This window comes from Gavialis gangeticus, unplaced genomic scaffold (genome assembly GCF_001723915.1).
Source record: "Gavialis gangeticus isolate Ggan-Ray unplaced genomic scaffold, GavGan_comp1, whole genome shotgun sequence".
In the NCBI taxonomy this organism is placed as follows: Eukaryota; Metazoa; Chordata; order Crocodylia; family Gavialidae; genus Gavialis; species Gavialis gangeticus.
In genome coordinates, this window is record NW_017729003.1 from 4,469,595 (window position 1) to 4,482,638 (window position 13,044).

At 43.1% G+C, this 13,044-nt stretch overlaps 1 protein-coding gene across 2 annotated transcripts in view; it reads right to left on the bottom strand.

Moving 5' to 3' along the window:
- PCDH15 (protocadherin related 15) overlaps positions 1–13,044 on the bottom strand; it is a 1,188,119-nt gene that overhangs the window by 939,265 nt on the left and 235,810 nt on the right. The window lies entirely within an intron of this gene.

A 13,044-nucleotide genomic window follows, 5' to 3' on the forward strand; every position in this document is an offset into this window, starting at 1 on the left:
CTCGGTCCTTGGGCCTGCACTGTTCAATTTCTTCATCAGCGATTTGGACGACGGGGTGAAATGCAACCTGTTTAAATTCGCTGATGATACCAAAATTTGGGGTGAGATGAGCACACTAATAGGGAAGGAAAAACTACAACAAGACCTAGATAGGTTACAGGAGTGGGCTGACACGAACAGGATGCATTTTAATACTGACAATTGCAGGGTGCTGCACATAGGCAGTAGAAACCAGCAACACACTTATAGAATGGGAAACTCCCTTCTTGAGAGCACGGAGGCAGAAAGGGATCTTGGAGTCATTGTTGACTCCAAGATGAACATGGGCCGACAATACGAGGTCACGGTTGGCAGGGCTAACCGGACCTTGTCGTGCATCCACAGGTGCATCTCAAGTACAGCCAGGGAGGTGATCCTCCCCCTCTTGCGATGCTGGTCAGGCCACAGCTGGAGTACTGTGTCCAGTTCTGTGTGCCCCATTTCAGGAGGGATGTGGACAACATTGAAAGGGTCCAGAGGAGGGCCACCTGCATGATCCAAGGACAACAGGGCAGACCCTACAATGAAAGACTACGGGACCTGAACCTGTTCAGCCTTCACAAGAGAAGGGTGAGGGGGGACCTGGTGACTGTCTATAAACTCACTACGGGGGACCAGAAGGGTTTGGGAGAGACACTGTTTCCCCTAGCGCCCCCTGGCATAACAAGGAATAATGGACGCAAGTTATTGGAGAGTAGGTTTAGATTAGACATCCGCAAGAACTACTTCACAGTTACGGTGGCTAGGAGCTGGAACCAACTTCCAAGGGAAGTGGTGCTGGCTCCTACCCTGGGGATCTTTAAGAGGAGACTGGGTGCCTACCTGGCTGGACTAATTTGAGTCCAGTTTTTCTCCCGCCCAGGTGGGCGGTCGGACTGGAAGATCTACAAGGTCCCTTCCAACCCTACTTCTATGATTCTATGTATCATTGACAAGAAATGAAAATGTAATTTTTAAAAATAATCTGTAAATAATATTTGGCACACATTTGCTTTCTTGCTGGTACATTTACAGAAATTGTAAAACAAGGGAGACAACACAACAAGTATTGTAAAAAGAAATGAGATGAAGAAAATCTATTTCAAGATTAGATTTTTTTTTAAATGTTTGTTACTTACATTTAGGGGTTAAGAATACCTATACTTTTATACAAGGCATTAGACTTTTATTTCATTCTTCCTTTGTTTCTCAACTTAACCAGAAAATTAATAAGGCCTACAAAATCATATACAAGATTATCTAGTAATCATCTTATTAATATGTTTGAATCTTTAATGCATCTGTTTTCATCTATAACCATATTTAAAAATCGCAAAAGTATTCCTTTTTACATTTCATTTTCTCTCTTGTAAAAAATACCTCATGCTAGTCAGACTGAAGTCAGTGCATGACTGACTCAGCAGAATGATGACGGAATAAAAATCCTTTAATCTTTATGGATCTTTAGTTCAATTCTAGCTCCTATTGGCAAGTATTGAAAGCTTTATCATATAATTACTCACTGTTAGGTTGCCACACCACAACTCAAATGATACTAATTAGCACATTTTCAATCTGTCTCAGCAGAGAATGCAAAGATTTTATGGCCCAAGAGAAAATTTTTCAACCATTATCAGTTGTCACTGTTGAACAATATTAAGACATTGTGGTACACTAGAAACACCCACACTGATATTCTGCCCTGGCAAAACAACTTACAGCTTTTTAATCTGGCACCTTTCCCTGGCACTACATTTGGGTAAGATTAAAACAAAAGAAATATCGACACTGCAAAGACAGGAAGATGCACATAAGTAATAAAATAACCCATAAAACTGTAATTTGGAAATGAAAAGCTGAACTCTCCTTGTACCTAGAGTGTACCAACACTCCTCTCTCTATAGGAGTGTAAAATATGAGTGAGAGATGCCTGCAGTAATTTAAAATGTAGAGTAAAGGCAATTATAATTTAATTAGCAGGGAATATTACTAGGATCATATAAGTAGGTAAAAGGAAGTTGGAGGAAAACATGTTTACAAGTGAAGGGAGGGAGCAGTACAACCACAGCTCACTCATATGGCCAACACCTTTCTTTGTTTATGGAGAGACTATTAAAAAAAAATTGGCTCTTTCTTACAACATTGTAAAACTAGAATAATAATGATACTTTATGCAATTAGTTCTGAATTACAATAGTTGTAAATAAATGCAGAAAGATCCATCAACTTATATTTGCATATGACAAAAGGTGGCAAGCTTCACATACACACACATATATATATATACACACATACATACATACACATACATACATACATATACACACACACGATTATATTCAATAATCACAACATCACTAAGGAGCAAGTTTCAAGTATTATATCTAGAACAGGAGCAGGCAAAATATGACCTGTCAGTCACTTTCATCTGACATGCCAGACACTTTCATTTGGCCGACAGTGCCCACCAATGAATTGTACCCTGCCCAGCCCTTTTACCCACAAGGGTGGGAGCAAGGTGCCTATGTATACACCCCCCACAACATACCCTATTGTGTCTTGCTTCCACCCTTGTGGGCAGAAAGACCCAACCTGGCCAGCAGGCAACTTCCAGGTGGAACTGCTGCTGCATCTGCCAGAGACCTGCTCAGCTTTCCAGGCATTCTGCTCTCTCCGGGCAGCAGGTAGGGAAGTGGTGGGGGTGGAGCTGCAGCTGGGCAGGAACATGAAGCATGGGGCTAGAGTTGGTGGCAGCATGGAGCTCGGGTGGGCAGGATGTGTGGGCACCCCTCCCCACTCCCCCCATGCAGCACAGTCCTGGCAGGTGGTGGCAGCAGCAGCAGCAGGCAGGAGCTCTTGGGGCACTTGTGCCTGATGCAGGCACTGATGCCCAGGGGCACACAGCAAAGAGTGCAGCTCCCCCTCCAGGCAGTCTCTATCACTGGCACTCCCCACCATGCATGTGCAGCCCCTTCACTTGATGCGGCACTGGAGGGAAGCTCTATATGCTGAAGCCATCTGCCTTCCCCACTCCCTGGACCTGCACAGCAGGGGTGGGAAAGGCAGCCAGCTCCAGCATGTGGGGCTTCCCTCCCATACTGTATGAGTATGGAGGTTGTGCATGACTGGCAGGGAGTGTTGGTGATAGTGTCTGCCTGTGGAGGGTTGTGCCCCATGCCACAATGTGAAGTGCTGGCCAGAGCCACACGCCATAGTGCCTGCTCTGGGCACAAGCACCCCCACCTGCTGCTGTGCCATGGGGAGAGTTTGGGGGGGGGGGTCACCACACCTCCCCATCCTTCCTCACACCCCACAAATGCCACACACCCAAACCCTACCCCCACAACCCTCAACATAACCTATGGCCCCCATACACCACACCATACACACACCCCCACACTCCACCATACACCACTCCAAACCATGTAAAAGACTTAAGAATTTATTTTTGAGTTATTATGCAATCACTTCTATATACAGTATGTAAATACAAATCATGACAAAAATATTTTTGTAACAAAATTAAAATACATTATCCTAGGTGTTTGACTTTTAGTGTACGATTTGTTTTTTTCCTGGTTCTAGGATGCCAACCCCCCTTCTCAAAAGGAGTATTTCCAGGGTGGAAGAGGAGGGACTTCCAGTGGCAAAGGTTGGGGTGGGACTTCCACTCCCAAGATGGTGACTAGAGGGCAGCTCAAGGGGTAGGGCTACCCATGCAGCCCTCAGAAGCTCACCAAACCTCATTAAACAGCCCTCCACCTAAAATAATTGCCCACTCCTGATCTAGAACAATGGAGAGATACTTGACCTGAACTTGGATTTCTTAACAGAAACCCAATAATTTAGGAGAAATATCATCTCAAGCCACACTTCTGGCTATGTTTCAGCTTTTTTTCCCCAGGATTGCTTAAGGATTCTCAGGACTACCAAATTCACTAAATTTAAGAATAATAAAACTGTTGAAATAAAATATTTCTCCCTTACTCTACCCATCTCTTTGGGAAACTTATTAAGTTGGGGTTATTAAAAGGCACTTAAGAGCATTAGGGTGAGTGGACTCTATTCAGTTTGGTAAGTGTTCACAGTGAATCTGAAAGAGGGCTTCATAGGTAGTAGCTTTCAGGATTAAACATTAAATCCCAACATATTAATAAAAATAATTAGCTATGCTTTACCTATGGTGGAATTAAGAAATAGCACAGGAGAGACACTGAAAAATGCCAGGTTCTTCACCTTGGGAAGAAAAACCTGCAGTATGCTTGTAGGCTCAGCAGTGCTACACTGGCTAGCACTATGGATGAAAAGGACTTGGGGGTCATGATTGACCACAAGATGAATATAAGCCTTCAATGCAATGCTCTAGCTAGTAAAATGAGCAAAATGCTGGCTTGCATCCATAGATGCTCCACATGCAAATCCCAGGATGTCATTCTCCCATTGTACTCAGCCTTGGTGAGGCCACAGCTGGAGTACTGCATCCAGTTCTGGGCTCCTGGAAAAACTCAGGCTCAGGGGTGATCTGGTGGCCACCTATAAGTTTATTAGGGGTGCTCACCAGGATCTGGGGGAACATGTGTTCACCAGAGTGCCCCAGGGGATGACAAGGTCAAACGGCCACTAACTCCTTCAGGACCGTTTCAGGAGGGACATAAGGAAGAACTTCTTTACAGTCCAAGTCCCCAAGGTCTGGAATAGACTGCCAGAGGTGGATCAAGCACCTACTTTGAACACCTTCAAGAGAAATTTGGATGTTTATCTTGCTAGGATCCTATGACCCCTGCTGACTTCCTTGCCTTGGGGCAGAGGGCTGGACTCGATCTTCCAAGGTCCCTTCCAGCCCTAATGTCTAGGAAATCTAGGAATAAGTGCCATCCCCAAAGCCAGAAGCCAAGTAATAAAACTGTTTCTACTGGACATATCCATAGGCAGAAAATATTCTTCCAAGGTGTCAAAATTATATTCAAGCTACTGAATAAACACCGTTGGAACTTAATAAATGGATGTAACAACTGAACATATTCTTTTCAGTTTTTCCCTATGTTTATACTCTATAAAGCTGCTTTGAAATATCACAAAATGAGCTGTTATAGAGATGAGTTCCACAGCACACAGATTAATACACAGCACTTGGCATAGTTCCCAAATTTTGCTTGACCTTCTCTGGGAAATGAAATACCAAGGAATGTAGAGACCTCTAGGAGTACATGGCCAAAAAAGGGAAACTAAAGTCTGCTGCCTTCTGGGCTAAGTACAGACAGTCAAAAAGCCTAAGATTAAATTGTATTCTTTGCAGGTTAGTATAAAGTGCAGAGATTAAATTGAAACAGAAGTGAACAGATATCTACCTTTTGGCTCAAGAAATGCAGCCTCAGAATCCAGGGTTGCTCTCTGGCCGTGTGTTCAGTTCCACTTCCTGCTGCCCTGAGGTCTCTGGGATTTGCATTCCAGAATTACAGCAGCAGGACTCTGTAGGATTGCTCATCACTTCCTCTTCCTGCTTCCAGGTGCCTCTGGGATTTGTACTCCACAGTTGCAGCCAGCAGTAAGTTTAAGAGGAGGAAGGGTTGTTTAACACCCCCTCCCTGGCCCCAGACCCTAGCTGGGATTTGTCTGAAGTAGGTAAGTCCTGCCCCACCCCACCATAGACTGAGCTGCAACCCCAGCAGGGCTTGCCCTGCCCACCTCTTTGTCAGCCATCCCTCACTGCTCTAGCTAAGGAGCAGAGGGAAAGGAACAGCCCTGCTCTCTGAAACAGACAGCAGCCTAGGGCTGGAAAGCATGCTGGGATACTGGGGGACTGTGATTTAACTTGAACCAGGATGGGGTCTGGGACAGAAGTTCCATAAACTGGATTGACTCAAATCAGTTAAGTCTGATATTACATTCAAGCAGGTTTATCATAAATCCGTTTCAGCCATTTTGAAACTGGCTTATGTGCGCTGAGCTTCTGTTCTGTTACAGGTTTTAACCAGTTTCTGTTCATTTAAACTAGTTTATATGTAACTTCTGTCCCTAGCCCTGCCTGCTGGCTTTCTACTTTGATTTCTCTACAATAGGAGAGCAACAGCCCTTAACTTACTCTCTTGCTTTTTGAGATACCCAGCAGATGTGTGTTCATCTTAACTGAATGGAAGCAGCAACACAGTGGGACACAGTTCTCTATTGCCAAAATCTTTAAGATCTGGAGAGTGACCAGGGGCAGAACATAATTTTCTCCCCTGCTTTCTGGGTTGGATCATAGTAAAGATGTGTAAACTGCCCTCTTAGTACTGTTTTTTTATGTCACCTAAGGGAAAAAATAGGATGAGCTATCCTTAAAATAACTGGATCCCTCTGTGTCCCTAATTCTGTTTGAGATTGTAACAGGGAGACATCGATCCTGTTATGGGAATGCCCCTGGTGAGAGCCCACTGATTTGAACTGGTGGTTTGGCAAGGACACTGGGACATAAACTGATTAATAACCAAGCCCGGACTCACTTCCCAGTGGTGACACATTGGGAAGTGTTAATCACTTGTTAGAACTGCAGCATGGCCAAGGAACCCGGAGACAGATTGGTTAATGGCCAGTCAAGGACTATCACTCCCTGGCAGTGAACTGCCAGGAAGTGTTAATAGCTTGTGGGAAACATTGTATAAAAGACTGATAGCCTGATTGAAGAGATCCCTTGGAAGGGGAACTGGAACATAGGTCTGAGATGCCTGAGCAATGAGCAGACCCTGTGCGGAGGTGCAGGTGGCAAGAGAAGAGAGCCAGGAGAGAAAGCTTTCCCTGGAATGGCAAGCAGAGGAATTGCTGGTTTATCAGGAGCTGAGATTTAAAGGGGTCAGTTGAATGTAGTGCTGATGAGACAAGGGAGAGACCTTTTGATGTTGACATTTGCAAGTAGCGGATAATCACAGGCAACACATGAGTGAGTAAGGCTTATTAGACTGTTAAACTAGCCCAGGAACAGAAGAAGCCAGGGCAGAGACAACCTGGCAGTAAGAAGTAGATAACTGATGGTCGGTTGCAGTCAGATATAGGTGAGCGGGCACTGGTGATAATTCATATTAAAATCTCATATTAAAATCTGTAAGCCTTCCTCTAGTTTGGTGTCACCTACATTTACTCCTATCAAGTTGTGGCAGGCAAGATAGACACCATTATGAGGGAAGGAGGGACTTAACATCTTATTTGTGCCCCAGACAAAAACACACTCACAGAGCTTTACAAGTTTAATACAAACTGGTTGAGGGGCAACACCATTTAAGAGAGTGAATATGAGAACAGGAAGTAGTACCAACACACAAAACATATCACTTAACCTCCCTAAGCATAATTGATATATTTTGGCCCAGAGTTGATGCAGACAGTTGTGCCTGAGGGATAATTCTACTCTGTGTGAAGCTAGCTATGAATCAACAAGTCTAATGACTGTTATGAATAGTATATATTCTTTCCATGAATTTTCATGTAAATTGTAATTTCTGCTTGTAATATTCCCAGTTCATTGAAAATCTGATGGCTTAAAAATCTAAAACCTAAATAAAGTATTTCATACAATTAAAAAAATATGTGGAAACAGAAATATTTTCCCCTCCCCACTCTCTCCCTCCATCTACAGTTGAAACAGTTGAAAGAAAATATGTTTTCATAATACATACTGGGTAAGTTAAGTTTTTGAAAGGGCTGATACTTGTAAATACTTAACTTATGCACTGATATCTGAAAAACATTATAACAAGCAAAGAAAAGTAATGAAAAAGAACTACTATACCACTTTCTAAATGTACTATACCTTATATATTTGTACACTTCCTTTAAATGTTTCTGTATGTTCAGTGTCTTGGCTTACTGTGCACTTTTCTTTTTATTGCTCTGTCTGGTTAGTTAAGTGAGGAGCTGATTGTACACAGACAAAGAATGGAATATACCATGCTATTTCTTTCTTGAAGTCTAGCACATTTGACACTTCTTACCTTGGTTCTAGATCTATGGCAACAATTGAATCTTATGACTGTTGTTTCAATGTAAATATTCCAAAGTAGAAGACACTACACATTATTTCTGAAAGGTTGAGTATCAAATGGGGCAGCATTTGGGAAGGGGGAGGGTGTCTAGAACAAAACCAAGTCAACCTCCCCCCCACCCCCGACACACACACAATTTACATCAAGTTATTGCTTTTTGGTCTCAGTAGAATGAACATGTCTGACTAAAAAATATTATTGCAGAATTTTTAGAGCATTCAAATTGCACAATAAAGAAGACCTAACATAAAGCTTGGATACTCCAGACTCCAACATCCTTAACAGCTGCTTTAAGTGCAGCTGTTACTCCTACTGTATATGCAGACAAGATTACTATTGTAATTTCAGTTCTCCCAGACTAGTCTTTTCAGAGTTTCAGCAACATGACCCCAAGAAAGTCAATACATAGGGAAGGAAAAAATAGCCTGCTGTAAAAATCTATCCTGGTACAGAATTTAACATTATCTTACACTATACAGTATAGATGTATTAACAATAATAGTTGTTCATTTTCTCAGCAGAAAATGACCTTAAACCTGCAGCTCTCCACTCCAGTAAAAATCTGCATATTTCAAACCATTCAGAACACTATCTAGCTATGACTGAGAGCTCATAAAAATAGTTTTCAGGCCTGCAGGAAACTCAAAGAGCAACAGAGGTGCAACAGCCAGGCACTTGGAGTAGATGTGACATACAGGGGTAACAGCAACTTCTAGCTGTACAACTGTGGTGGCAGCATTTTTTTCCCTGTGTGCCTTCCTCTGTCACTGCCCTTCAAGTCAGCATTCAGAATGACTGCCTTGGTCATGCTGCTGTAGTTATGCTACAGCATAGCAAGAACCCTTCTGTACAATATAGCAATGCATCACATTCCCCACATATAGAAAAAAGAAATATAAACCACATACTTGACTATTAGCAACTTATTGCATAATAAATCTGTAAAATTAAAAGAAAAAAAAACATAAAAAGAGGTTTGGGGGGCTAAAACAAAAGCAGTGAAAAGCTGACAATTTCTATCTTGAAATGCAACAAACTACCAGAGGATCCAAAGAGCTACAGACTAGGGCTGTGTGAAGTGTCAGGTGCTGATTCAATTCAGAGGAGATTCAGCTCAATTCAATGGCTGAATCTCTGAATCTGAATTTAATCAGGAGACCAATTTAAAAGTCTGAGTCAATTCAAAGCTCTCTGAATTGATTTGGAAAATATTCAGAGAGCTTCAGAGATTTGGGCAGTCCTGGTAAGTAGGGGACAAGGGAGTGGGGGCTGGAAGAGCGGAGAGGAGACCATGGGGGGATGGACCCCTGCCAGGCCCCATCCCCTTCCTGCTCCCCCAGAACTCCTGAGCACCCCCCATTCAGACACGCACTTGCTCACCCATTCCCCACCCATGCCTGCTCCACCCAGCACCAGCTCTTTAAAATACAAAACAAAAAAAAAGCCCCCACTCCCTGGCTGCTGCAGCAGCCTCGGAGCTTCTGGGGGCTCAGGGCAGAGCCCCCTATGCAGTGCAGGTCAGTGGGGATTGCCCCCTGCCTGGCAGGAGGTGAGTGGGGGGCTTTGTTTTTTCCAAAGTAGGCAGCTGAGGTGAGTGGGGCAACCATAGGGGGGACTGGGAGAGTGGGCAGAGGTTGGAGGGCTCATGGCATGCATGCAGCATGGAGCAGCAGGGATCATCCCCATGTCTGGCAGCAGCTGATGCATTGGGGTTTTTTTTTCAGAGCCGGGAGCTGGGTCCAGGCAGGGCAGCCATAGATGGGGCTAGGAGAGCCAGCAGGGGTGGGGCCGATTCAGAGATTCGGGAGCAGCCAAATCTCTGAATCAGATTCAGCTGAATCGATTTGGGACACTGATTCGAATCACCAAATTGAATCACTGTCCCCCAAATCGGCTGAATCTGAATCCGAAGTGAATACTAAATGCTTTACATAGCCCTACTACTGACCCTTCTTGCTACTCTGCATTACCTATAAACTCATGGAAGGCAAAATCCTGAACAGAACAGAAAAAGTTATTGATCCCCCAGCTCCGAAAAGAACAAGTTGGCATTCAGAAAAAGCTGTGCACCACTGATCAAGTTACACTACTTGCATTTGACATAGAAAATTGATTTAAAATGAGGTGCAGTATTTATACATCTCACAGCCACTTATGACACTATATGGCATCCAGGCCTCAAATATAAACTGCATGCTAAGATACCTGACTGCAAGCTATACAGTTTTATCATGATCATAATGATCTGCTGGAGATCATTCAAATTTTCTACCAGCCAAGGAGGAAAAAATATAGAGTTTGAAATCTAAAGAATGGTATCTCCCAAAGGTTAGTTCTAGCACCAATACTTTTGAATGTATATACCTTAGACTTCCTGCATACTGTATCTAAACAATTCCTAGTTGCTCAAGGAACAGACATAACAGAACTGGAAAAGACACTGAATACTGACATGAAACTCATCACCGACTATCTCCACAAGTGGAGCTTAAAGTTGAGAATCAATAAATCAGTATCATCAGTCTTCTACCCAGACAACTGTTGTGCCAAGAGCATGCTGAATATCCAAGTAAGCAACCATAACATTCTCCATGAGCATATCCCTCCTACCTAGGAGTCACATTAGAACTTTTTCTCACTTATAAACCTCACATTCAGAAGGTCAGCGTTAAAGTCTCCAAATGGGTAGATGTTTAGCCAGCACAACATGGGGTGCCAATTTCAAAATGTTCAGAAACACTGCACTTGCAATGGTATATATCCCACCAGAATACTGTGCTCCTGTATGATCCAGAAGTTGTCACACTAAAAAGCTCAACACTGTTCTTGAGTTTGCACTGAGATTCATAAATGGTTGCACAAGTTGTGCACACACACAAATGCACACACACTCCCTGTACCCTCTGGCATTAGGCCAAGTGATATAAGATGACAGACCCTAACATCATTACTGTCAATAGAGACAAGAGTTTATGAAAATCACCTGGCTCCATCAACTGTTAACTGAAGACCCAAAAGATGGAGGCTTAAAAGTCTCAAAAGTCCTAAAACATCTGTATATAAGCTCAGAAGCCCCTGAAAGGGATTGACGATATTGAACCAAACCTATGATGGGCAGTTACAGTGTGCCAAGTGCAGGGAAAGGTCAGATCTACTCCTACAGCATTTTATACCAACATCAAATGCATACCCCATTGGGCATGACCTTGACAGAAGCATGGGTCAAGCTGAACAGACTGATATCTGAATACGGACACTTCAAAACGACACTTCACAAAACGAATATCTTGGACAGCCCGTGTGTAAATGCAGCAACTGACAAACAGCACAGCACTTAATTGAAAACTGCAGTCTTTACAAATGCCAAGCAGGGTAGATGGAATCCACACATTAAGGAACAATACCAAACAGTGGCTCATAGATTTGAAAGTTGATATTTGACACTATATGAAAGAAGTGCAACTCCTAGGTGAACTAAAGTTATATGAGGTCAGATGTTTTTTCACTGATCTGACCTTCTTGAACTCCCTTACTCTTTGCCACTTAGTTCACCCTAACCCTAGTTAGGGTGATCAAAGTGTAAGATTCTCACATAAGTGAATTAAGATAGATTGGGTGGTCATTTTTTGCCCACTCTAACCTCCTGAACTTGTGTACAGTTTGGCACTTAGACCTATCAAACCCTAATTGGATCAATCTAAGTGTAATGTCTCATACATAAATTTAGCAGATTCTAAAGGTCAACAGTAAGACAACTGTGAAGTTTAGCCATGAGAGATAGCGAACAGTAAAATAAAATGAAAGCATAGCTTATTTACAATATTTCATGAACATCAGCAGACAGCACCGCTGGTACTGAGAGATGCAGAAGGACAATTAACTGTTGTACTAACTCTGTAATGAATCCTAAATGACTAAACCCTCTAAGATTTTTAAAAACCAAAGTCATTATCACAGGTAGTACTATATATAGCCTAGAAATAAATTGTCAAGGCCAATAATTTGAAGGAAATAATTGAATAAATTAGAATCTCTGGGCATTTATATAGGTACATTTGTCTGGTCTGACACACCAAAGATCCAGCGCATTGGAGAAGATGAGATTAATTGAGTCTGCTCTGCACCTGCCCAGTACTGCATCACATGTGATTGTATAAATGGTGAGATGCGCACCAGTGCTGAGATAATGGCAGTGGTGTGCTTTTGAACTAAAAGACCTTCGATGCATTTTAGTTCAAAAGCTCATTTCTGTCATTTTCTCAGTGCTGACATGCATTTTGACATTTACACAAATGTATGTGCTGCAGCACTGGGTACTTTTAAAACTGCCCAGAGCTGCAGTACAAGTGTGCATACAAATGCCCTCTGTTTTTATCTTGCAGCTTTAATGCTTAGCATAACCCTGCCTTTATTCACAGTAATTCACTGGTCCTGATGATCTCCACCCCAGAGTGCTGAGGAAATTAGCTGAGGTCATTGAGGAACCCCTGGCATGGCTTTACGAGCACTCATGGTGCTCTGGCATGGTGCCAGAGGACTGGAAAAGGGCCAATGTGGTTCCCATTTTCAAAAAATGGAGGAAGGAGGGCCCAGGAAACTATAGGCCAGTTAGTCTTACCTGGATCCTGGGTAAGCTTTTTGAGAGAATTATCCTGGCGCATGTCCACAAGAAGCCAGCAGGGGAGATTATGCTTAGGGGCAACCAACATGGGTTCATTAGAGGCAGGTCCTGTCAGACCAACTTGCTGGCCTTCTATGACCAGGTCACCAAATCCTTAGACGCAGGGGTAACAGTGGACATAGTCTTTCTGGACTTTAGGAAGGCCTTTGACATTGTCTCTCACCCCATTCTCATTAAAAAAACTGGGGGACTGTGGTGTCGACACCTACACAGTCAAATGGGTCACTAACTGGCTGGAAGGCTGCACTCAGAGAGTGGTGGTGGACAGGTCTTAGTTGACCTGGAGAGATGTGGGCAGTGGAGTTCCCCAGGGCTCGGTCCTTGGGCTTG